Source organism: Taudactylus pleione, unplaced genomic scaffold (assembly GCF_031769625.1).
Source record: "Taudactylus pleione unplaced genomic scaffold, aTauple2 ptg000017l, whole genome shotgun sequence".
Classification (NCBI taxonomy): Eukaryota; Metazoa; Chordata; class Amphibia; order Anura; family Myobatrachidae; genus Taudactylus; species Taudactylus pleione.
In genome coordinates, this window is record NW_028284419.1 from 6,273,781 (window position 1) to 6,297,859 (window position 24,079).

General features: G+C 43.5%; 1 pseudogene; it reads left to right on the forward strand.

Moving 5' to 3' along the window:
- Window positions 1-23,628, forward strand: part of LOC148540770 (carboxyl-terminal PDZ ligand of neuronal nitric oxide synthase protein-like) — a 79,617-nt pseudogene extending 55,989 nt beyond the window's left edge.
- The last annotated feature ends 451 nt before the right edge of the window (window positions 23,629-24,079 follow it).

Genomic DNA, 24,079 nt, shown 5'->3' on the forward strand with positions numbered 1-24,079 from the left:
TTATACCCTTTTCAGACTTTAGATCTGTGAATTTTATATATATATATATATATATATATTTTTTTTTTTTTTTTATTACATACATACATACATACATACAGTACCAATCAAAAGTTTGGACACACCTTCTCATTCAATGTTTTTATTTTTTGCAAAATTATTTTCAACATAGTAGATTAATACTGAAGACCTCAAAACTATGAAAGACCACACATGGAATTATGTTGTAAACAAAAAACTGTTAAACAAATCAAAATATGTTTTAGATTCCTCAAAGTAGCCCCCTTTTGCTTGGATGACAGCTTTGCACACTCTTGGCATTCTCTCAGTCAGCACCATGAGGTATCTCCTGGAATGGTTTTCCAACAGTCTTGAAGGAGCTCCCAGTCATGCTGAGCACTTGTTGGCTGCTTTTCTTTCATTCTCCAGTCAGTCCAACTCATCCCAAACCAGCTCAATTGGGTTTAGGTCGGGTAATTGTGGAGACCAGGTCATCTGACGCAGCACTCCATCACTTTCCTACTTAAAGTAAAGTAGCCCTTACATAGCCTGGAGGCAGGGCCGGTTCTAGACATTGTGGAGCTCAGGGCGAAAGTTCCCAGTTGCACCCATACCCAGAGAAGAAAAAAAAAGAACTTAGTTTTTTTTAGATAACATAACATTATGCCACACGCAGTAATGCCCTTTATAACACACTATGCCACACGCAGTAATGCCCTTTATAACACACTATGCCACACGCAGTAATGCCCTTTATAACACACTGTTCCACATGCAGTAATGCCCTTTATAACACATTATGCCACATGCAGTAATGCCCTGTATAATACATTGTGCCACACACAGTAATTACTTTTATAATACATTATCCCCAATTCAAATTACACCACACAGTAGTCCCTTATGTTATGACACAAAGTGGTACCCCTTTTACATAATACCAAAATTAGTGTACCTTATACACAAGGCCCGCAGTAGTAGTGCCCCTAATACAATGCCCACAGTAGTAGTGCCCCTAATACAATGCCCACAGTAGTAGTGCCCCTAATACAATGCCCACAGTAGTAGCGCCCCTTATACAATGCCCACAGCAGTGGTGCCCCTTACACAATGGCCCCAGTAGTAGTACCCCCAGTGGTAATGCCCCTAGTAGTAATGCTCCCCATAGTAGTTCCCCCAGTAGTAAAGCTCCACAGTAGTAATCCCCCAATTAGTAATGCCCCCTATAGTAGTGCCTCCATTAGTAATGCTCCCCAGTAGTAATGCCCCCATCAGTAATGCCCACACTAGTAATGTCCCTTATAGTAGTTCCCCCAGTAGTAATGCTCCCCAGTAGTAATGCTCCCCAGTAGTAATGCTCCCCAGTAGTAGAGCCCCCATTAGTAGATCCCCCATTAGTAATGCTCCCCAGTAGTAATCCCCCCATAAGTAATGCCCCCTATAGTAGTGCCCACTGTAGTAATGTCCCCAGTAGTAATGCCCCTATAATCGCGCCCCCAGTGCTTCCGACTGAAATAAAAAAAACACAATACTTACCTTTAGCCCCGCTGCCGCTGTGGTCCGTTCCGACCGTGGCTCCTCAGATCTATGGGAGAAACGTCATGACATCATGACGTCCCTCCCATAGTACTCTCTCTGCCGGAAGCCGGAGCTCAGGAGTGAGCTCCGGCTCTCGGTTGCCGCTGCAGGGAGGGAGCCAGGTGCCTGCTGATAACAAATATCAGCGGGCGCCCGGCAAATGCAGCCTCCCGGCGGCAGCTGCTGGGGGGAGGGGGGGGGTTAGGACCAGCGTATTTTTTTTTTCCTTCTAGGTTTTTTTTTCGGGGGGGTGGGGGCTCAGTGGTGCCCTCTAGGTGTCGGTGCTCTGGGCGACGGCCCTATTAGCCCGCACCTAGAACCGTCACTGCCTGGAGGTGTGTTTGGGGTCATTGTCTTGTTGAAAAACAAATGATGGTCCCAGTAAGCGCAATCCAGATGGGATGGCATGGCGCTGCAGAATGCTGTGGTAGCCATGCTGGTTAATTGTGTTCACCCAATATCATTTGTCCTGCGCTACAGAAAGTTCAAGGGAAATCTTTCACCAATATCGTTCATACAGCATATTGTCCCGTGTGTATGCACCTTTAGTGATACAGCACTATGACATCACCAACTGCATTGTGTAATGGGTAATCCGAGTCGAGACGACCCCGATCCTGTTCACTGCATAGGGAGAGTCTGCGCTTTGAGATGAGATAATTTCCAAGCGATGGCGGTGATATCATCGACCTGACATTAGTGCTGGGTTGTGCCGCCAGCCTGAAAGGGTGTCTCGGGCGGGTCGAACCCAGGATCGATATGTGCACAGATCCCAGGTGCGACCCGCCATTAGCAATGTGAAACTAAACTAAATCACAACCACTGCAATAAAAGACATTTACATCAGGTTAATAATAAGATATGCAGACGTATAAGTGTGGTCAGCCTGCCTGTTTTTAACCATTTTTTTCAACGGGTGTGATTGGATCCTCTAATAGGCCACCTAAAGTTCCTCACGTCTCATACAACGTGCAGTGGGTTATGTCGTCAAATTTGGATATAAATTGTATTTAGCTAAAATATCTGTTGGTTGGAAACCAATTTAAATGATATCTCAGAGCCCTAATGTGGGCTATGTGTACTACAGTGTTGCTCTGGGTCACCAGACTAGTACTCAGCTGTACAGCCTGAAAGTATTTCCTCAGGTAAGGAGAGTAACATCCTCCCTGTTATCACTTTCTCATTATAATATATGGCTTAATTCTGCTGTTTTTGTGGAGTCGCATAGAAAGTGTGATAACTAATGGAATTGCTGATGGAACTCTGATATGCTCTGCTCTGGGGAAAGCTGTGGAAGAAGTACTGGTCTGGCAGCATTTATGTTTCCCATCATACTTTAATTCCATACAGTCCACTTGTCAGGAAAATCCTTTCTCTCCCTGAAGCTATATGAAAGGTCTAGGCCAGGTGAGAATGTAATAATCAGGCATCCTAGCTTATGAAAGTCTGCTTGTGAAGGTCAAATTAATATGTAGCAGTTCTTATTTAGAAAATCCCTTTATTTAAAGATCTGTTATTCACCAAATAAAGGCGTATACATTGTATAATGCTAAACATTTTTCACTATAATGTCCACTTGAAGAACAAAAGAAGTTGTAGCTCTGGGAGGTCCATTATTGTGTTTTTTGTTTGTTTTGTACTTCTTTTTTTAAGAAACATATAGGATATGTGTTACTGCCATAAGGCTATTTATTCAGGAAATTATAGGTACTTGTTTTAGGATTTAATATGCATAGAATAGATAAGTATAATAAAATAGCATTTGATTTTTTAGAGATGGCTGTCCACTAAACTGGGGACACAGCTATTCACATGTGCTCCGAATGCTGTTATAGCAGATTATGCCTAATATATAAATCACTTGGTTTCAAATGCTATTTATGTCTCCCTCTTAACATTTGCTGTCCGAGTTGTCTCAGTAAGGTAAGACTTTCATGTCTCCCCCTGGTGGTTTTAAACAGCTGTGGCAAATTGTATTTTATTTTATTTTTTAATTTGTGTCGGTTTGTGAAACAAAGCCCTTCTATGGCTCAGACGTTGTTCACATGTCATCTCGTTTTAGTGATTGTCTCATTCATATAATGATTCTGGTGTATGCACATTTCATCTCTGAGTGTCATTGTGCTATACTGGAAGCCGATATAGCCATGTGATGAGTGACGTGATGTGGTTATCTTTCCTTTGTGCTGGCCAGAAAGGGGACTTTGTGTAAATCGGGCAGATATGTGGTTTACAACTGAAAAACAGCAGCTTGATAGCAAAATGATGTGTAGATCTTGTCCCATGTTTCTTTTAATTCACTAAGTAAATTGTCAGCTATGACAGGTGGCTAGACTGGAGACATAAATACAGTAGAAGTAAGCAGTGGGTTTATATTTTGGAACATTTACTTTACATCATTTACATGTAAGTAAAAGTCCACTATACAACACATCCTGGTCTTCTTCCAGCTTGGGGATCTCTAACCCTTTTTATATTTGTGGAAAATGTACAAAGAATAATCAATAGAGCGCTTCACACTGCTGCTGCATCTAGCACTAACACCCGTCAGCTGGGTGTGAATAATGACTATAATGCAAATGGTGAAATTCACCGTGATAGACTCTGCAGCGCTGTGTTGAATGTTTAAATCAAATATTATGTGGCAGATCACTATACACATAAACCACATAAAAAAAACAACAAAGAGAAAGAATCATGTGTCCATAAAGTCGAAAAAATGTTCCTTGTAATGAACAATAGTGAAAGGTATTCTTTATAAACAACACTACATAGCGTCTGATGATGTTTTATGGATACTGTCCGAATGAGTGGTAACTTCTGTATACCACTTTAACGTTATCCTGGATGATTTTATAGTCACAAAAACAACGTGAGACTCTGTTCCTTAAAACAATATTCTAGCAGGTGAATCAAATGATTGCAGTTCACCCAAGACAAAAATTTTAAAAGTGTCGATGTTCTCCCAAAACCAATACTTTTAATAAAACTTCAAAGACAGTCACAGTAAAAACAAAAAACAGATTCCAAAATAGATCTTCTTTAGAAAGAGTATATCTCTTTCAAAATACACTAATGTCATTCAATGATGTTAGCTCCGTGTACGACAGGACTTGGAGTAGCTTACCGGACCTGCAGGGACCCACCGAATAGCAGCGTTATGAGCTCCGTCTACGATAGTAGGGATATCCCAGAGGAAATCCTATATCACCTGATGATGTCAGATTGGTAGATCCTCTGGGCAGTAGATGATGTTCAGGGCTCGGCTCTCACCCGGTACCTGTCTGCTCTCCCCACTATCTCCGACGTGCTGTTCTCGGCTCTCACCCGCGGCTCATGCGCTGTGTATTACCGTCTAAGCGTGTGGGTTCTAAACTGCTCCGGCATCCAGCAAACATCTGCCCCCTGTCGGCTGGGTTCTCCTAATCCCGCGTAACTGCAATGGCTAATGTAATTAGAATCTCCGTCTCCAAATCAGCTTACCAACGCGTTTCTACCCTGTATGGGTCTTTTTCAAGGCATAGCTGACTTGGACACCTCCCCTTCCTTTTATATTCCCACAGATCCGGTTAGCTAATTCCTGACATCTTATACAAAAGTACATCTTACAGGGTAATAAAAGCCAAAATCATCTATCTTATTATATAAATGATGTATACATATTCAAACACTACCATAACATTAGTGGCATGTCTATCTAAAATACTAAGACGAACAATAACAAATACATATGTGCAAAAAGCGATATAGCTTGTATATAGTGAATAAGTACTGAGTGTGCCAATCAGATGTGTATACCCGTCAACAAGGAAAAGATACATTGTCATGCAGTAAATCACCTGACCTCATCCTCTCATAATAGATCCAACACTACAATATAACCTTTACATGTGCCCATAGGTGTATAAGGATTACATGAACCATTTTGTCTCAAGATACATTGTCATGCAGTAAATCACCTGACCTCATCCTCTCATAATAGATCCAACACTACAATATAACCTTTACATGTGCCCATAGGTGTATAAGGATTACATGAACCATTTTGTCTCAAAATCGCCATTAAGGCCTCTTGGTTGTAAAGTCCTAAGTTCATGAATCCACTTCATCTCAGCTCTAGCTAATGTGGCTTTAAGATCACCCTGTCTGAACCTTCTTTCCACTCCCTCAATAGCTTTAACGCTCACTATATTCTCAATAGAGCATCTATGCATATTTTTAAAGTGTGCTGACATATGGTGAGTTTCCAGGCCCTTACGGACATTTCTCAAATGTTCTGATATACGAACTTTAAAGGGGCGGCTAGTTCTGCCAACATATTGTTTATTGCAACTACATTGTATAACATATACAATGTTGCTGCTGTTACAAGTCAGAAATTGGTTAATTTTGTAATTCTTCTTAATAAAGATTACAGAAAGTTGGAAACCGTGCTAAATAAACATTGGCACATTATACAGGCAGATCCCATCCTGAAAAAAATACTGCCAGAAAAACCTGTAGTAATTTATAAGCGAGCACCTAACCTGAGAAATGTGCTGGTTAAAAGTGCAATGTCACCTCCTAAAAGATTAGGTACAAGAATAACGTCTAAGGGTTTCTTCAGATGTGGTTCTTGTATAGGTTGTAGAAACATCAAGAGCGAAGAAGGGAATAAGATTAGTAATTTTGTATCATGTGTTACTAAGAAGAATTACAAAATTAACCAATTTCTGACTTGTAACAGCAGCAACATTGTATATGTTATACAATGTAGTTGCAATAAACAATATGTTGGCAGAACTAGCCGCCCCTTTAAAGTTCGTATATCAGAACATTTGAGAAATGTCCGTAAGGGCCTGGAAACTCACCATATGTCAGCACACTTTAAAAATATGCATAGATGCTCTATTGAGAATATAGTGAGCGTTAAAGCTATTGAGGGAGTGGAAAGAAGGTTCAGACAGGGTGATCTTAAAGCCACATTAGCTAGAGCTGAGATGAAGTGGATTCATGAACTTAGGACTTTACAACCAAGAGGCCTTAATGGCGATTTTGAGACAAAATGGTTCATGTAATCCTTATACACCTATGGGCACATGTAAAGGTTATATTGTAGTGTTGGATCTATTATGAGAGGATGAGGTCAGGTGATTTACTGCATGACAATGTATCTTGAGACAAAATGGTTCATGTAATCCTTATACACCTATGGGCACATGTAAAGGTTATATTGTAGTGTTGGATCTATTATGAGAGGATGAGGTCAGGTGATTTACTGCATGACAATGTATCTTTTCCTTGTTGACGGGTATACACATCTGATTGGCACACTCAGTACTTATTCACTATATACAAGCTATATCGCTTTTTGCACATATGTATTTGTTATTGTTCGTCTTAGTATTTTAGATAGACATGCCACTAATGTTATGGTAGTGTTTGAATATGTATACATCATTTATATAATAAGATAGATGATTTTGGCTTTTATTACCCTGTAAGATGTACTTTTGTATAAGATGTCAGGAATTAGCTAACCGGATCTGTGGGAATATAAAAGGAAGGGGAGGTGTCCAAGTCAGCTATGCCTTGAAAAAGACCCATACAGGGTAGAAACGCGTTGGTAAGCTGATTTGGAGACGGAGATTCTAATTACATTAGCCATTGCAGTTACGCGGGATTAGGAGAACCCAGCCGACAGGGGGCAGATGTTTGCTGGATGCCGGAGCAGTTTAGAACCCACACGCTTAGACGGTAATACACAGCGCATGAGCCGCGGGTGAGAGCCGAGAACAGCACGTCGGAGATAGTGGGGAGAGCAGACAGGTACCGGGTGAGAGCCGAGCCCTGAACATCATCTACTGCCCAGAGGATCTACCAATCTGACATCATCAGGTGATATAGGATTTCCTCTGGGATATCCCTACTATCGTAGACGGAGCTCATAACGCTGCTATTCGGTGGGTCCCTGCAGGTCCGGTAAGCTACTCCAAGTCCTGTCGTACACGGAGCTAACATCATTGAATGACATTAGTGTATTTTGAAAGAGATATACTCTTTCTAAAGAAGATCTATTTTGGAATCTGTTTTTTGTTTTTACTGTGACTGTCTTTGAAGTTTTATTAAAAGTATTGGTTTTGGGAGAACATCGACACTTTTAAAATTTTTGTCTTGGGTGAACTGCAATCATTTGATTCACCTGCTAGAATATTGTTTTAAGGAACAGAGTCTCACGTTGTTTTTGTGACTATAAAATCATCCAGGATAACGTTAAAGTGGTATACAGAAGTTACCACTCATTCGGACAGTATCCATAAAACATCATCAGACGCTATGTAGTGTTGTTTATAAAGAATACCTTTCACTATTGTTCATTACAAGGAACATTTTTTCGACTTTATGGACACATGATTCTTTCTCTTTGTTGTTTTTTTTATGTGGTTTATGTGTATAGTGATCTGCCACATAATATTTGATTTAAACATTCAACACAGCGCTGCAGAGTCTATCACGGTGAATTTCACCATTTGCATTATAGTCATTATTCACACCCAGCTGACGGGTGTTAGTGCTAGATGCAGCAGCAGTGTGAAGCGCTCTATTGATTATTCTTTGTACATTTTCCATTGCTATTTTGTTTTCAGCATTTAGGATTTTCTTGAGCTGCATCAATATGTTTAAATTTAGAGAAGAAAGAAAGAATGTAGTTAAAAGCGTATTCAATGATTCATATAGGGCTGACAATGAAATGGATGAGGATTTAGAAGGGATTATGAAAAAACTGCAGAAACTACTTCTGAAAGAATGTAATCTGTGGTGGGAGATTGCCACATTAGAAACATATGTGGCAAATCGTCTCATACCTAAAGGCCTTCGTATTAGTAAATTACCCTCATTCAATACTGGGACAGAAAGTTTCAAAAAAGAATGGGGGGAGATCCTAAATTCTTGTTCATTTGCCCTTATGCACATTATCATTGATGAAAGGAAAAAAGATATACATAAAGTAGAAAGAGAGATAGAAGAGCTTAATAGTTTAGTTCTCCCGTTCAGGGATCTAGAAGATTGTATTGAAATGGAAAGAAAAATTAGTGAGAGAATAGGAAAAAAGGAACAAGAACTTATCAAAAAGAAACAGAAAAAATATAATAGGGACAAGATTATATAAATTTGGACCTATGTAAATTGGGTATGGTAGATATCTCTTTTTCCTCTACAGAAAATGAGAACGGTATAGATCATGATTTGGAAACAACATGGGATGTGGAGAGTATGCAGGGTGAAAGAAAGAAAAGGAAGAATTCTGTTTCTAAAAACAATTGTATTAAAAAAGTTGAAAAGAGGATGAAAACAGGTTTTGAGAGATCACCAATTCTGACTGGAAATAGGATAGGTAGTTATAGGAGAGAAAATGTAGGGAATGGTATGATGAGATGCACCCCAAGGTTTTGGAGGGAGAACAGATATACAAATGATCCTGATCGATTCCATTTGGAGTATAGAACAAATAATAGATTTGATGTGTTGGATAAAGAGCATTATGAGGAAACAAACCAAAGGGTGCCTTTTTTAGGGGGGGGATACAACAGACCTTATCAAAAAAGAGGATGGAAAAAATACAGATTTTAAAACCCAAAAAGAAAAGAGGTAAAAGGGGAGGAGGATTGAAAAAAAGAAAAAAATATTTGGAAAATAAATTACTTATAAAGGAAGAAAGAGTTAAGAATAAGAATAAAAATGTAGTAACTAGAGACAACATGGGTTCCAGAATATATAACCTCAGTTCACAGGTACTTACAGATGGAGAGAACAAATTATTGAGTAAGGGCTTAAAATTTGCGCCGACAAATGATATGAAATCCTTACAGGTATATATAGACACGCAGAAGTTTTTACGAAGATTAGCCCTAAAAAGGTTCTTTTATAAAGAAGATGGAGAAACTAAAGAGCTATCTGTTTATAATGGCAGAGAAAAATTTAAAGATAAATCTACCTTTAACCCTGTGGGCAGTAGAGGGAATTTTGTGGAAACATATGGGAAATTGGTCACGGAAGATTTAGAGACATTGTGTGATATTACAAAAAAGAAAAAGCAAAGATATCCCAGATGCAATATTTCAAAGGTACAGAGAGATGCGTTAAAAGCTTTAAAAGAAAAGAAGGAAATTACCATAAAAATGGCAGATAAGGGAGGAGGTGTAGTTGTTTTGGATACCACTGCATACGAGAATAAAATGTATGAATTATTAGCAGATAAGGATACATATACACTTTTAAAAAAGAACCCTATTGAAGATATTAAGAAAAAATTATATGCTCTCATTGATAAATATACTAATAATGGTGTGCTATCAGAGAAAGAAAATATTTTTCTAAAGGTTGAAAATCCTGTATTACCGGTAATATATGGACTGCCTAAGATCCATAAAAATGTAAATGATCCCCCCTTACGTCCGATTGTAGCAGGTATCGATTCAGCTACAGCTAATTTATCGGAAGTCATAGACTTCTTTTTACAGCCGATTGCCCGTAAAGGGAAGGCATATTTGAGTGATACCACTGATGCGATCAAAAAGTTGGAGGCTATAGAGTGGAAGGAAGGAGATTTGCTCATTACTGCCGATGTATCGGCATTATATACCATCATTAAACATGAGGTGGGCTTGAGTGCAGTGGAAAAAGCCCTGGATATAGAAATATTTGATGGGGATACAAAAGCGTTTATTTTGGAGGGCATAAAATTTATCCTGATGAATAACCACTTCACATTTAAAGATGGACATTATGTCCAGCGGTCCGGAACAGCGATGGGGACGAAATTCGCCCCCAGCTTCGCGAATATCTTCATGGGCATGTGGGAAGATTCCCATGTATGGCAGAAGCTGGGGTGTGGACTCGTCGCGTACCATCGATATATAGATGACATCGTGATGGTGTGGAGAGGGGGTTTGAATACATTTAAGACATTCCAAGAAACAATGGATGATAATAACTTTGGAGTAATACTGACATATACCATTAGTGAGAAGCAAGTACATTTTTTGGATCTGACAGTATACATTGAGGATTCAAGAATTTGTACTAAAAATTATTTTAAACCGACTGATAGTAACTCCTTCATAGATATAGAGAGTAGCCATCATCCAAATTGGCTGAAAGGAGTTCCTAGCAGTCAATTTCGTCGCATAAAACGTAACTGTACCAATGAAGATGTATATAAAGAACAGGTACAGCCCTTAAAGGAACAATTTTTGAATAAGGGGTATAATAAAGATACTATAGAAAAGACCCTTCAAAGTATTGATACTATCAAGAGGGAAGAACTTTTAATCAAAAAGCAGGTAAAACAAGATAAAGATTTTTCTGTTTCTTTTGTTACAACTTTTAATAAAGATTACAGAAAGTTGGAAACCGTGCTAAATAAACATTGGCACATTATACAGGCAGATCCCATCCTGAAAAAAATACTGCCAGAAAAACCTGTAGTAATTTATAAGCTAGCACCTAACCTGAGAAATGTGCTGGTTAAAAGTGCAATGTCACCTCCTAAAAGATTAGGTACAAGAATAACGTCTAAGGATTTCTTCAGATGTGGTTCTTGTATAGGTTGTAGAAACATCAAGAGCGAAGAAGGGAATAAGATTAGTAATTTTGTATCATGTGTTACTAAGAAGAATTACAAAATTAACCAATTTCTGACTTGTAACAGCAGCAACATTGTATATGTTATACAATGTAGTTGCAATAAACAATATGTTGGCAGAACTAGCCGCCCCTTTAAAGTTCGTATATCAGAACATTTGAGAAATGTCCGTAAGGGCCTGGAAACTCACCATATGTCAGCACACTTTAAAAATATGCATAGATGCTCTATTGAGAATATAGTGAGCGTTAAAGCTATTGAGGGAGTGGAAAGAAGGTTCAGACAGGGTGATCTTAAAGCCACATTAGCTAGAGCTGAGATGAAGTGGATTCATGAACTTAGGACTTTACAACCAAGAGGCCTTAATGGCGATTTTGAGACAAAATGGTTCATGTAATCCTTATACACCTATGGGCACATGTAAAGGTTATATTGTAGTGTTGGATCTATTATGAGAGGATGAGGTCAGGTGATTTACTGCATGACAATGTATCTTGAGACAAAATGGTTCATGTAATCCTTATACACCTATGGGCACATGTAAAGGTTATATTGTAGTGTTGGATCTATTATGAGAGGATGAGGTCAGGTGATTTACTGCATGACAATGTATCTTTTCCTTGTTGACGGGTATACACATCTGATTGGCACACTCAGTACTTATTCACTATATACAAGCTATATCGCTTTTTGCACATATGTATTTGTTATTGTTCGTCTTAGTATTTTAGATAGACATGCCACTAATGTTATGGTAGTGTTTGAATATGTATACATCATTTATATAATAAGATAGATGATTTTGGCTTTTATTACCCTGTAAGATGTACTTTTGTATAAGATGTCAGGAATTAGCTAACCGGATCTGTGGGAATATAAAAGGAAGGGGAGGTGTCCAAGTCAGCTATGCCTTGAAAAAGACCCATACAGGGTAGAAACGCGTTGGTAAGCTGATTTGGAGACGGAGATTCTAATTACATTAGCCATTGCAGTTACGCGGGATTAGGAGAACCCAGCCGACAGGGGGCAGATGTTTGCTGGATGCCGGAGCAGTTTAGAACCCACATGCTTAGACGGTAATACACAGCGCATGAGCCGCGGGTGAGAGCCGAGAACAGCACGTCGGAGATAGTGGGGAGAGCAGACAGGTACCGGGTGAGAGCCGAGCCCTGAACATCATCTACTGCCCAGAGGATCTACCAATCTGACATCATCAGGTGATATAGGATTTCCTCTGGGATATCCCTACTATCGTAGACGGAGCTCATAACGCTGCTATTCGGTGGGTCCCTGCAGGTCCGGTAAGCTACTCCAAGTCCTGTCGTACACGGAGCTAACATCATTGAATGACATTAGTGTATTTTGAAAGAGATATACTCTTTCTAAAGAAGATCTATTTTGGAATCTGTTTTTTGTTTTTACTGTGACTGTCTTTGAAGTTTTATTAAAAGTATTGGTTTTGGGAGAACATCGACACTTTTAAAATTTTTGTCTTGGGTGAACTGCAATCATTTGATTCACCTGCTAGAATATTGTTTTAAGGAACAGAGTCTCACGTTGTTTTTGTGACTATAAAATCATCCAGGATAACGTTAAAGTGGTATACAGAAGTTACCACTCATTCGGACAGTATCCATAAAACATCATCAGACGCTATGTAGTGTTGTTTATAAAGAATACCTTTCACTATTGTTCATTACAAGGAACATTTTTTCGACTTTATGGACACATGATTCTTTCTCTTTGTTGTTTTTTTTATGTGGTTTATGTGTATAGTGATCTGCCACATAATATTTGATTTAAACATTCAACACAGCGCTGCAGAGTCTATCACGGTGAATTTCACCATTTGCATTATAGCCTTTTTATATTTGGATGAATGATTGTACAAAGTACATTGCACATTTTCTCCTCCTCTATAACAGTGATGGGGAACCTCAGGGCCGGGTGCTGTATAAGGCCCCCGGAATCATTTGGTCTGGCCCTCTGAGCTTTTTTCTGCTAGCCTCATCTGGCTTGAAGGTTCCTAGAATGGCACCCTGCAGCCATAATCTATGCAGTAGTGCCACCTGGAGTATTCTTAGGATGCTTCAGATGGTCACACCGCTGCCCTTACAGCTCCCTGGAGCATCCTCAGGATGCTCTGGGCATTGCTGTAATCACCGGCGATTGTGACCTCGTCCCTGTGTGTTGTCACACGGAAGGTGCCTGGCCTGCACTGGGCCCGCAAATAATGTTATATATATCAAGATGGCCCACGGCAGAAAAAAGGTTCCCCACCCCTGCTCTATAACCTCCCATGTTAGAATGATGCCTTCTGATGGTCAATGGAAAGTCACTTTCTCATCAGAGGACATTCACTAGTAACAAATCTGGAGGGATAGAGGACGGGTGAGTACTGCACAGTAGGTTGGGTGAGTACTGCACAGTAGGTTACACTCGTATTACTGTGCACCATGGCTTAGTAGATAAAGGCCTTACGTTTTGTGTGAGCTGAAAAGTCACAAGGAAGACGTGTATAACATGTAAAGTCATGGCATCTTGACCTGTGCCAAGTGTTGATGTCAGCCTCTGATACCTGCGTCCATTCTGCAGCGGGCACATTAATGTACATCCCAACATACGTGTAGCTGTGTTTCAGTTTTGTTCTCTCTGTTCTTATTCTGTCCTTAATACTTTGTTTATTTTGTAGTTGACCAAAGCATGTTCCAGAACTCCAATGTAGCAAAAATGCCAAAGCAACAATTAAGCTGTTCACTCACCCAGCTGACAAAGCCTGCTCAGAGCAATGCTGACCTGCCAGGGGTCAGCATTTTGGCAGGTAGCACTCAGCACTTGAAGAACCTAGGAAAGGCTGTTGGAGCCAAGGTGAACGATTTCTTACGTAGAAGAGACACTGACCGAGGGGACATTGGTCTCACAGAAGTCAACAAGACTGTAGCATCTGTGCTATCCAGTAAAGAGCAGACATTCAGTCATGGGGAGGAGGAAATGTGAGTCTTTCATCAGAAAGTTTTTAAAGATAATGAGTTTTTTCCCAAATTGTTTTTGAGACTCCAGGACATGTACAACTGTTGTTATTTGCTGCAGAATGCATCCAGGGAGGTGGTACTTGTTTTTATAAAAAGAGAATACAGATGTGTCCTCATACTCTTAGCCTCAATACGCTGTGCGACGCAAGTGAGCTGCGCCGAGCAATGTAGCCTTTTTGATTTTTAATCGAATGTGCGTCTTAGCAGCGATGTGATTTGACAAAACCACATCACAAAACTGTTCTGATTAATTTAATAAGCAACACTTGTATATCTGTGTGCCCGAGTCTGTATCTGTACAGCGAAACTTGGCATGAATAAAAGCCGCAGCCTCTGCATTGTAGCACTTCGTATACAGATTCAGACTCCGTCACATACAGATAAACAAGTGTCGCATATCAGATTACTCAGAGCAGTCTTGTGAAGCGGTTCTGTCGCATTATGTTGTGACTAAGATGCACATTTGGGCGAAAAAGGCGCCCGGCGCAAGCCATGTTTTACAGGACATGGTGCGCCAAGAAAGGTTGTTTGGCGCAATTGTTTGAGGACACACCTGTAGTACAGTATTTGCAAAAGCTGCGGGTCACCATACTCAGTATAGTAAGATGAAGAAGTGATATCCCTTTAGAAGTTTAGTACCAGTCTACCTCTGGTGTTACACTTAGTTAAAACCGAACACACACCCCAAATGGTTTTATTATACATTAAAAAAAGAGGGACAGCGCACAGCCTTGTTTTTATATTTCTTTATAGAAATTTTCTTTCTCCTCAATTTTCTTTCTACTCATCACTATTTATTTTCATACTATCCGTTGCTTTTATATTTCGCTACATCTGACCCAATTTAAGGGTATATAGAAATCATTGATATCAAAATCTGGAATATTAAGCAATAACCAGCATTTTCATTATAACATGGGTTTTAAGATATTTGTATTTCTACTTCAGGGTCCATAGGGTATCCACAGGATACGTTGGGGTATAGGTGTGACGTCAGTCGCAGGGCACCAAAGAGTTAAGTTTTCAGCCTCCCAGGATGCACTAGGTCCCCCTCCTATACCCCGCCCCCGGGCCAAGGCACCTCAGTTTAGTTTGGTGCCCGGCCGGAGTCGGGTGCACCTGTTGGAGTGGGGGCTAGAAGAGCCCCTGAAGCTTTTTCTTCATGCAGCTGTGGCTGCACATCTGGATGAACAGCATGGACAGTCAGTCCTGACGTCCATGCTGTCTTCCCTACACCCCGCCGGTACCAGAACGCCGGTACTGATCCGGGGATGCTGGTGGGCGTCTGGGGTCACAGCTAGCGGTGACCCCAGATGCTCCGGACCATGGCCGGATTCAAAGGGGACAGAGGTAAGCAGCGGGGTCCCGCGGTGGGTCCCCGCTGATCACATGGTCCTAAGTCCCCAGGCAGGGGGCTCCCTGGGGACTGGCTGCAGCGTGGAGCCAGGCGACCAACCTGCGCTTCCACTACCCCCTGGGACAGCGGACCGCAGCAGAGCGGTAGCGCTGCGGCGTCCCAGGGGTTAAATGTATGCCAGGGGAGCGCGCCTTCCCTGTCTCACAGCCGGCGCCTCCCCCGCTGCACACAGCCCTCTCTGCACTGTGCTGACTGGTCCTGTGTCAGCGCTCCTCCCCCAGGCCAGCTTCTCTCTGCTCCTCTGCGGCCATCTTCTCTGCAACGCATGGTGAACGCTGCTGGAAGTCTGGAAGGAAGCATCGTGGTCTGGGTCCCCCCGCATACCTCTCCTCCGCTGTGGCTCAGGTCTGTGTATGCAGCGCTGTGTCCTACCAGGCCCTGTGTCTGTGTAGTTGAGTGATCAGCGCTGTTAGTGCAGGAATTGTTATTTCTCTGCATTGTATGTGACTGTGCTAGCGCTGCCAGTAACTTTTCTTCTCTAAACTGTCAGCTTTATTACTGTCCCTGTTCTTTCTGCTAAAGCCCTTGCGGTGCAGTGCTGCAGGGTGGTCTCTCGCCTATTTAATACTTAATTGGTGAGAGATGTCACATACGTGGTGCCATCATGTCTGAAAGTGATTTTCCCCTCCGGCTACAGTGTACCACGTGCAAAGTACCGTTAGCGGAGGGGGAGGGTAGCGCGGAGGGCCTTTGCCGGCAGTGTTTGTCCATGGCGCGGCCTATTACGGTTACAGCACCGGTACAGGAGCCGCCCTGGGCTTGTTTCGCTCAGGCGTTAACAGCTTTAGTGGGCCAGTTAGCTCCGCAGCCCGCGTTTACTCCGATGGGTTTGTCCCAGCAGTCTGTGGTGTCGTCACCCATGCAGGGGTTCCCACGACAATTGGTGGTACCCCACAGTCTCCCTATTTCCCCGCTCCCGGGTTCTCAGGAGCCAGCGTGGGTTAACTCCCTGACGAGTTCTGTACAGCACTTGTCGGATGTGTTGCAAGGGGAGTCTGTGATGCGGCCTCATAAAAGGCCGGTGGCGTCTCTGTCCGCTCCTTATGAGGATGACGAAGGGACGTCTGATGATGGGGAGATTCTGGATCCTTACGATCAGGAACCTCTCCATACTAAGGACGCTGATGCTAAGTCCAAAGTATATATTCCTGGACTTATTCGGGCGGTCCGCACAGCCTTGGTGATTGAGGACGAAGTTCCCCCAGCGGCTAAATCTAAGTATGCCTTTTTCAAAGATGTGAAGGGCGATGCCACAGTCTTTCCTCTTTCGGGTCAGTTGGTGGACCATTTAGAGGAGGCGTGGAAACAACCTGGCAAAAGATACCAGCCGCAGAGACGCCTGGCGGTGGCTTATCCGTTCGCGGATAATTATTTTAATCCCCTCCACAGGTGGATTCTCACGTGACCCGTCTTGTCCGTAGTGCCATATTGCCGATGCCATCCATGTCCTCCCTTAAGGATGCTACGGACCGCAAGGTAGAAATCTGCCTGAAGTCCGCTTATTCCCTTGCAGGGGGGGCAGCACGGCCGGCTATGGCCATTTGCTGGGTTGCCAGAGCGATGGAGCGCTGGGCGGATTCATTAGAGGCTTCTTTTGAATCCGACTGTCCGGCCGAACAGGCGGAGTTGATTGGCAATCTCCGTGATTCGGCCCCCTACATCAACGAGGCGGCTCTAGACATTAGTACTCTGGTGTCTAGAATTTCTTCAGCAGCGGTAGCTGCTCGTCGCACCTTGTGGCTGTGATCCTGGAAGGCGGACGCAGATTCCAAGAAAGGTCTGGAAGCGTTGCCGTTTACCGGAGAAGTTCTCTTCGGTCCGGATCTGGATAAGATTGTGGCCACGCTGGCGGCAGCCAAATCTGCTTGTCTCCCGTCGGCCGCTGCTCCTTCTGGTTCTGGACCATCGTCCTTTCAGTCATCTAGGGCCCAGGGCAGGCCCAAACCACAGTCGTTTCCTCGACAGGCTGGCCCTAAGAAATCGGTCAAGCCCCGGAAACAGGCATGGAGTACCAGACGTCCGGCCCCCAAGCCAGATGACAAGCCTGCGGCCTGACGGTCCGGGTCTCCCCTTGGGGGATCCCAGGGTGGGAGGCCGCCTGCTGCAGTTCTCCCGGTGTTGGTCGTTCACTACGACAGACACTTGGGTTCTGGAGGTGGTCTCCCACGGGTATGCCCTCTCCTTCCGGCACAGACCCCCGGCTCGATTCTTCACCACGGGTCTACCATCAGACCGGAACAAGGCTACGGAGCTGCGGAAGGTATTGCACACTATGCTCCAGGCTGGAGTTATAGTGCCTGTTCCATTCTCCCAGAGGGGCCAGGGTTTCTATTCAAATCTATTTTTGGTACAGAAACCCAATGGGTCATATCGTCCGATTCTCAACCTCAAAGCACTCAACAAGTCTTTGCGGGTCCCGAAGTTTCGGATGGAGACCCTACGGTCCATTATTCTGGCGCTGGAACCTGGGGACTACATGGTGTCATTGGACATACAGGACGCTTACCTGCATGTCCCTATTCTTTTGCGCCATCAAGAGTTCCTTCGGTTTGCAATCCGCAGCGACCACTTCCAGTTTGGGCGTTACCTTTTGGCCTGGCGACAGCACCACGTGTTTTCACCAAGGTGATGGCGGTCATGGCGGCTTCTCTGCGGCTGCAAGGAGTCCGCATGTTGCCGTACTTGGACGACCTGTTATTGGTGGCAGGATCTCCAGAGCTCCTGTTACACCACTTGGACCTGACCATTGCACTGCTGCAACGGCACGGCTGGCTAATCAACTGGCAGAAGTCCACTCTAATCCCGTCTCGGAGGATTCTGCATCTTGGAGCCTTATTGGACTCGGGACAGCAAAGGATCTTCGTGACGGAGGACAAGATCTCTGCTTTACAGTCAAGGGTGCGCAGTTGTCTGCACAGCCGCCGGGTGTCCTTACACTCGGCGATGAGGTTACTGGGCTCCATGGTGTCGGTGTTCGACAGGGTGGAATACGCCCTGTTTCACTCCAGACCTCTGCAGCACCTGATCCTGTCCCAAGTGGAACGGGCTGCCTCAGTCTCTGAAGTTCCAGACGATTGTGCTCACCCAGGAGGTTCACCTGTCCCTTGCGTGGTGGTTAAAGACGACCCACCTCAACAAGGGACGTCCGTTCTGGGTTCCAAATTGGGTCCTGTTGACAACGGACGCCAGTCTTCGGGGCTGGGGAGCAGTTTCGGGTCCACACTTGTTCCAGGGCAGGTGGACGCCGACAGAAGCGGAGCTTCCAATAAATATCTTGGAACTCCGTGCGGTCTTCAATGCTCTCCTGCAGGCACAGCGGTTTCTCCAGGGTCACCCGGTGCAGGTCCAGTCAGACAATGCTACCACCGTGGTCTACATAAACAGGCAAGGAGGAACTCGCAGTCGGGCGGCTCTCGTAGAGGTCTCTCGGATCCTGGTTTGGGCGGAGCGCAATCTTCCGGCCATATCAGCGGTCTTCATCCCGGGAGTGCTAAATTGGGAGGCGGACTTTCTAAGTCGCCAGGACGTTCATCCAGGGGAATGGTCCCTGCACCCGGACGTTTTTCAACTACTGGTGGACAGGTGGGGTCTTCCAGAAATCGACTTCATGGCGTCCCGGCACAACAACAAGTTGCCGGTGTACGGGTCTCGCACAAGAGACGAAGGGGCGTCTCTGGTGGATGCTCTGTCCGTCCGGTGGACGTTCAGGTTCGCATACCTGTTCCCTCCGGTCTCCCTTCTTCCACGGGTAATCCGGAAATTCAAACAGGAAGGAGGGACGCTCCTGTTGATAGCTCCCGCGTGGCCCAGACGGCACTGGTTCTCAGACCTTCAGGGTCTGTCCGTGGACAGTCCTCTGCGGTTGCCGCTATGACCGGACCTTCTGTCTCAGGGTCCTTGTCTTCACCCAGACCTGACTCGGCTGTCTTTGGCGGCGTGGCTGTTGAGACGGCCATGCTGAGGTCCCGGGGGTTTTCCAGCTCTGTGGTGCGTACCATGTTACGAGCTCGGAAATCGTCTTCCGCGAGGATATACCATCGCGTGTGGCATACGTTCTTCCAGTGGTGTCGACCGAGAGGTTATGCACCGCGGGAGTTTCGTCTGTCTCGGATTCTCGCCTTCCTGCAAGCGGGACTAGATCATGGGCTTCGCCTTGCTTCTTTGAAGGTACAGGTTTCGGCCCTATCTGTCTGGTTTCACCGTAGGATTGCTACAATCCCGGATGTGCGCACCTTTATTCAAGGTGTTCTCCGTATTCAGCCGCCCTTTGTTCCACCTGTGGCGCCTTGGGATTTGGCTGTGGTCCTGAGGGCTCTCCAAGGACCGCCGTTTGCACCACTGGGCTCAGTGGATATTAAATGGCTAACAGCTAAGACTGTTTTCCTTCTGGCCGTTGCTTCGGCCAGACGTGTTTCTGAGTTAGGGGCTCTTTCTTGTAGACCCCCTTTCTTGGTTTTTCATGGGAACAGGGCAGTGCTCCGCACTCGGCCCGAGTTTCTTCCCAAAGTTGTTTCCCAGTTTCATGTTAACGAGGAAATAGTTGTTCCGGCCTTTAACTCACCGGGTCTTTCCGTGGGTGAGGCCTCTTTGGATGTTGTGCGGGCCTTAAGGACTTATGTTGACCGCACTTCTTCGTTTAGGAAGTCGGACGCTTTGTTGTCCTCTATGGCTTCTGTAAAAAGGGTTGGCCTGCTTCAAAGCAAACTTTGGCAGCCTGGATCCGTATGGCTATTTCTGAAGCTTATCTTCATGAAGGCCTACCGGTCCCTCCTTCTCTGAAGGCTCATTCCACTAGGTCTGTGGGTCCTTCGTGGGCAGCTCGATGTGGTGCCTCGGCAGTTCAGATCTGCAAGGCTGCTACGTGGTCTTCTGTCCATACCTTCGTGAGGTATTACAGGTTTGACACCTTCGCCTCTCAGGATGCTTCCTTCGGGCGGCGGATTCTCCTTTCTGCACAGGAGCGTCCCCACCCTTAAAGGATACTGCTTTGGGACATCCCCAAGGTATCCTGTGGATACCCTATGGACCCTGAAGTAGAAAATATGAGATATGGTAAGAACTTACCCTTGTTATCTCTATTTCTACGAAGTCCATAGGGTTCCACAGGACTCCCGCCCTGTCGCACCTGTGCTGCAGATGGGCTTTGCTCTGGTCACCGGTTTTCCGTCTCCCTCTGGTGAGAATGTGATTCTTGTATGTGTCCAGATCTTTGTTCTCTCTCTTCCTTCTCCTCCTCCGGCCTATGGCTTGGTAACTAACTGAGGTGCCTTGGCCCGGGGGCGGGGTATAGGAGGGGGACCTAGTGCATCCTGGGAGGCTGAAAGCTTAACTCTTTGGTGCCCTGCGACTGATGTCACACCTATACCCCAAGGTATCCTGTGGAACCCTATGGACTTCGTAGAAATAGAGATAACAAGGGTAAGTTCTTACCATATCTCATATTTTTAATGTATACCTAATAATAAAAAAGTGATTTTAAAATAATTATTAATCTCTATTGGGGACATGAGTGCAACCATTTAAAACTGATTCCCCTTTTTACTTCCTTGCATTTTTGCAATTATATGAATATGCCAAATCTCACCAGGATCTCCCAAAGATAATTCCACTCAACACAGTGGAAGGCCTTTGTAGCATCTGGTTACACCATTTAACATGTGTTATCTGTTTATTTACTGACTACTGTATCTTACTGCTACACCTTATTACTGCTACATCTTACTTCTACCCCTTACTCACTGCTACATCTTACTCACTGCTACATCTTCTACTCCTTACTCATTGCTATATCTTACTAGTACACATTACTCACTGCTACATCTTCCTGCTTTACCTTACTCACTGCTACATCTTACTCACTACTACAGCTTACTGCTACACTTTACTGACTACCTACACCTTACTACTACACCTTATTCACTACTACACCTTACTCATTGCTATATCTTACTAGTACACCTCACTTCTGCACTTTACTCACTGCTACATCTTACTCACTGCTACAGCTTACTGCTACACTTTACTGACTACCTACACCTTACTACTACACCTTATTCACTACTACACCTTACTCATTGCTATATCTTACTAGTACACCTCACTTCTGCACCTTACTCACTGCTACATCTTACTCACTGCTGCATCTAACTGCTACACATTACTAGTACACCTTACTTACTGCTACACCTTACTCACTGCTACATCTTACTGCTACACTTTACTCAATGCTATATATTATTGCTACATCTTACTCACTGCTACACCCTACTCACTGCTAAATCTTAAAGATATATCATCTAATTAATGTTTTGAAATCCTCATTGGTTTCCTGGGTTACAAGCCCAGTATAGCTAAGTGACCTGTAACCTTCTGCAGCATACTAGAGCCAAGCATATGAAATCAAATCAGTATATTAGTTGAAACCAGTAGCAATTATACGCAAGCTGCTCAGCAGACTTGGCTTTCTTAAATTGCCTGGAAGACAAACTATTTTACATGGGAGGTCTAACTGTTGGTAAACATTGTAACTGTAATGGGAATGCTTTAGTACCAGATTGATTGTTGGCTATTTAAGTGGAATTTTACGAGTCTCTATAATAAATGATTTTGTATTATTTATTGTAGATCAAAGTTTGAGAGTTTCCCCCGTATTGAACCTCCTCCACCAGTGGTGAAAAAACGCATCTCCTGAGCTCTTACCACCACCCAAGATATGATGATCTCTCCCAACCCTGTATTGAGTAGTCCAGAAAAGCAAGCCATTTCCACCGAAGCTGGCTTAGATCGGGCAAACGATACCGCTGCTGAAATTGCTGTTGAAGAAAATACTTTCCAAAATCCTGCAGATTCATTACCCAATGGGAAAGCAGAGGCTCACGTTTCTGAACATGCCGAGAACCAAACCGAGGTCTTTTCTGAGCTTTCTCTCTCTGTCCCTGACCTTATCCACAAGGAGATGTCAGACACAAACCTCAGAGAACCTTCTCACTATCCTGATAAAAGGGTGGGGAGGGCCTGCCTCAGCCAGGAAGACCTAATAGAAGGGGATGCTAATAATGCTGACTGGAGTTCTTGGCCAAAAAACTCTACCTTCGATAATGAGGGTCCCCATCCTGACCTTTTATCCTTCGAATAGAACTCATACTTGGTAAAATAAACATTGTCTCATCACTGGAACATGTAATTAAAGCTGGTCTGTGTGATCTGCACTGTCCAAAATGTTGTATAGAGAATGTAAGTAATTATGTCAACATGGGCTATATATGTTTTGTTGTTCAACCACATCACTAGCATCTCCTTGTAGCCTTGCATTGTATTACCCTTATCCATGTGTTACAGTGATGGGCAATACATCAGTCTATCCATGTGTTACACCAGTGATGGGCAACACCTCAATCATCGCTCACAGCCAACCCTTTGTCCATGACCGTTTCCCATCTCTTAGAGGAACAAATAGGACATGTAGATTGTTGGAAAGGATGTAAAACACCAAACATTTCAGGTCCAAAAACCAAGTGTGTCTTTCTACAGTTGACCGGTTTAAGTAAATTTGTATTTTTCTACTACAATGATTGTCCGTCATGTCACCCACTTTGGCATAGTTGTGATTAGCATGCTATGACCATAGAGCTACTCGTGGGCCGAGTATTTACAAATGTCATGGACATTTAATGTGATTTCTAATAGTACACTGGTGATTATTTATTTATATAGCACTAGCATACGCCGTAGCTCTTTACAACTGGGGACAAGCATTGTAATATAACAAGACAGACCGATAAAATGGTAAGAGGGACCTGCTCGCAAGATTACATGGGATGCATCTTTCCTTCCTGGTGAACATGAGTAGTAGTGATGACATCAGAACTTCCCAATTATAAGCAATGACATCAGAACTCACTGCTTACACATGTATAATTTGTGTATTATAGAGGGGTTATATGGAAAAACCTCCGTGTTATTTCTGTGATGACTCTAGCAAGGTTGCAGAACACACCATACAGTACAGTCCGGTAGTTAGAACATCTTTATACATTCATCCCTTTATTATTTATATTTCACAAAGGCAAACAAGTGTTTGAGTGCCATTAATGAAATATACAGTCTGGTCTTTTAGAGCCGAACATGGTGGTTAACTGAGAAAAATGTTTTGCTATGTTACAGACACATACAATTTTACATATCATAGATTCAAACATAGACTTCTGCTCCTTTTCGTGCTGTATCGGCTTGTATAATTTTTTTGTATGGTCCTTTATGAAGAAACAAGCTATGCAAGAACATGTATATATTATACACAGAGTAAAGTAAATGCAGAATATAATGTTAGTCATTTGGGGACTTTCATGTGTCTAATGTGTATATATTCCACTGCATTTATACATTCTGAATGACTGAAACGTGTTTTATTTAAAAGTTTGTTTTTGG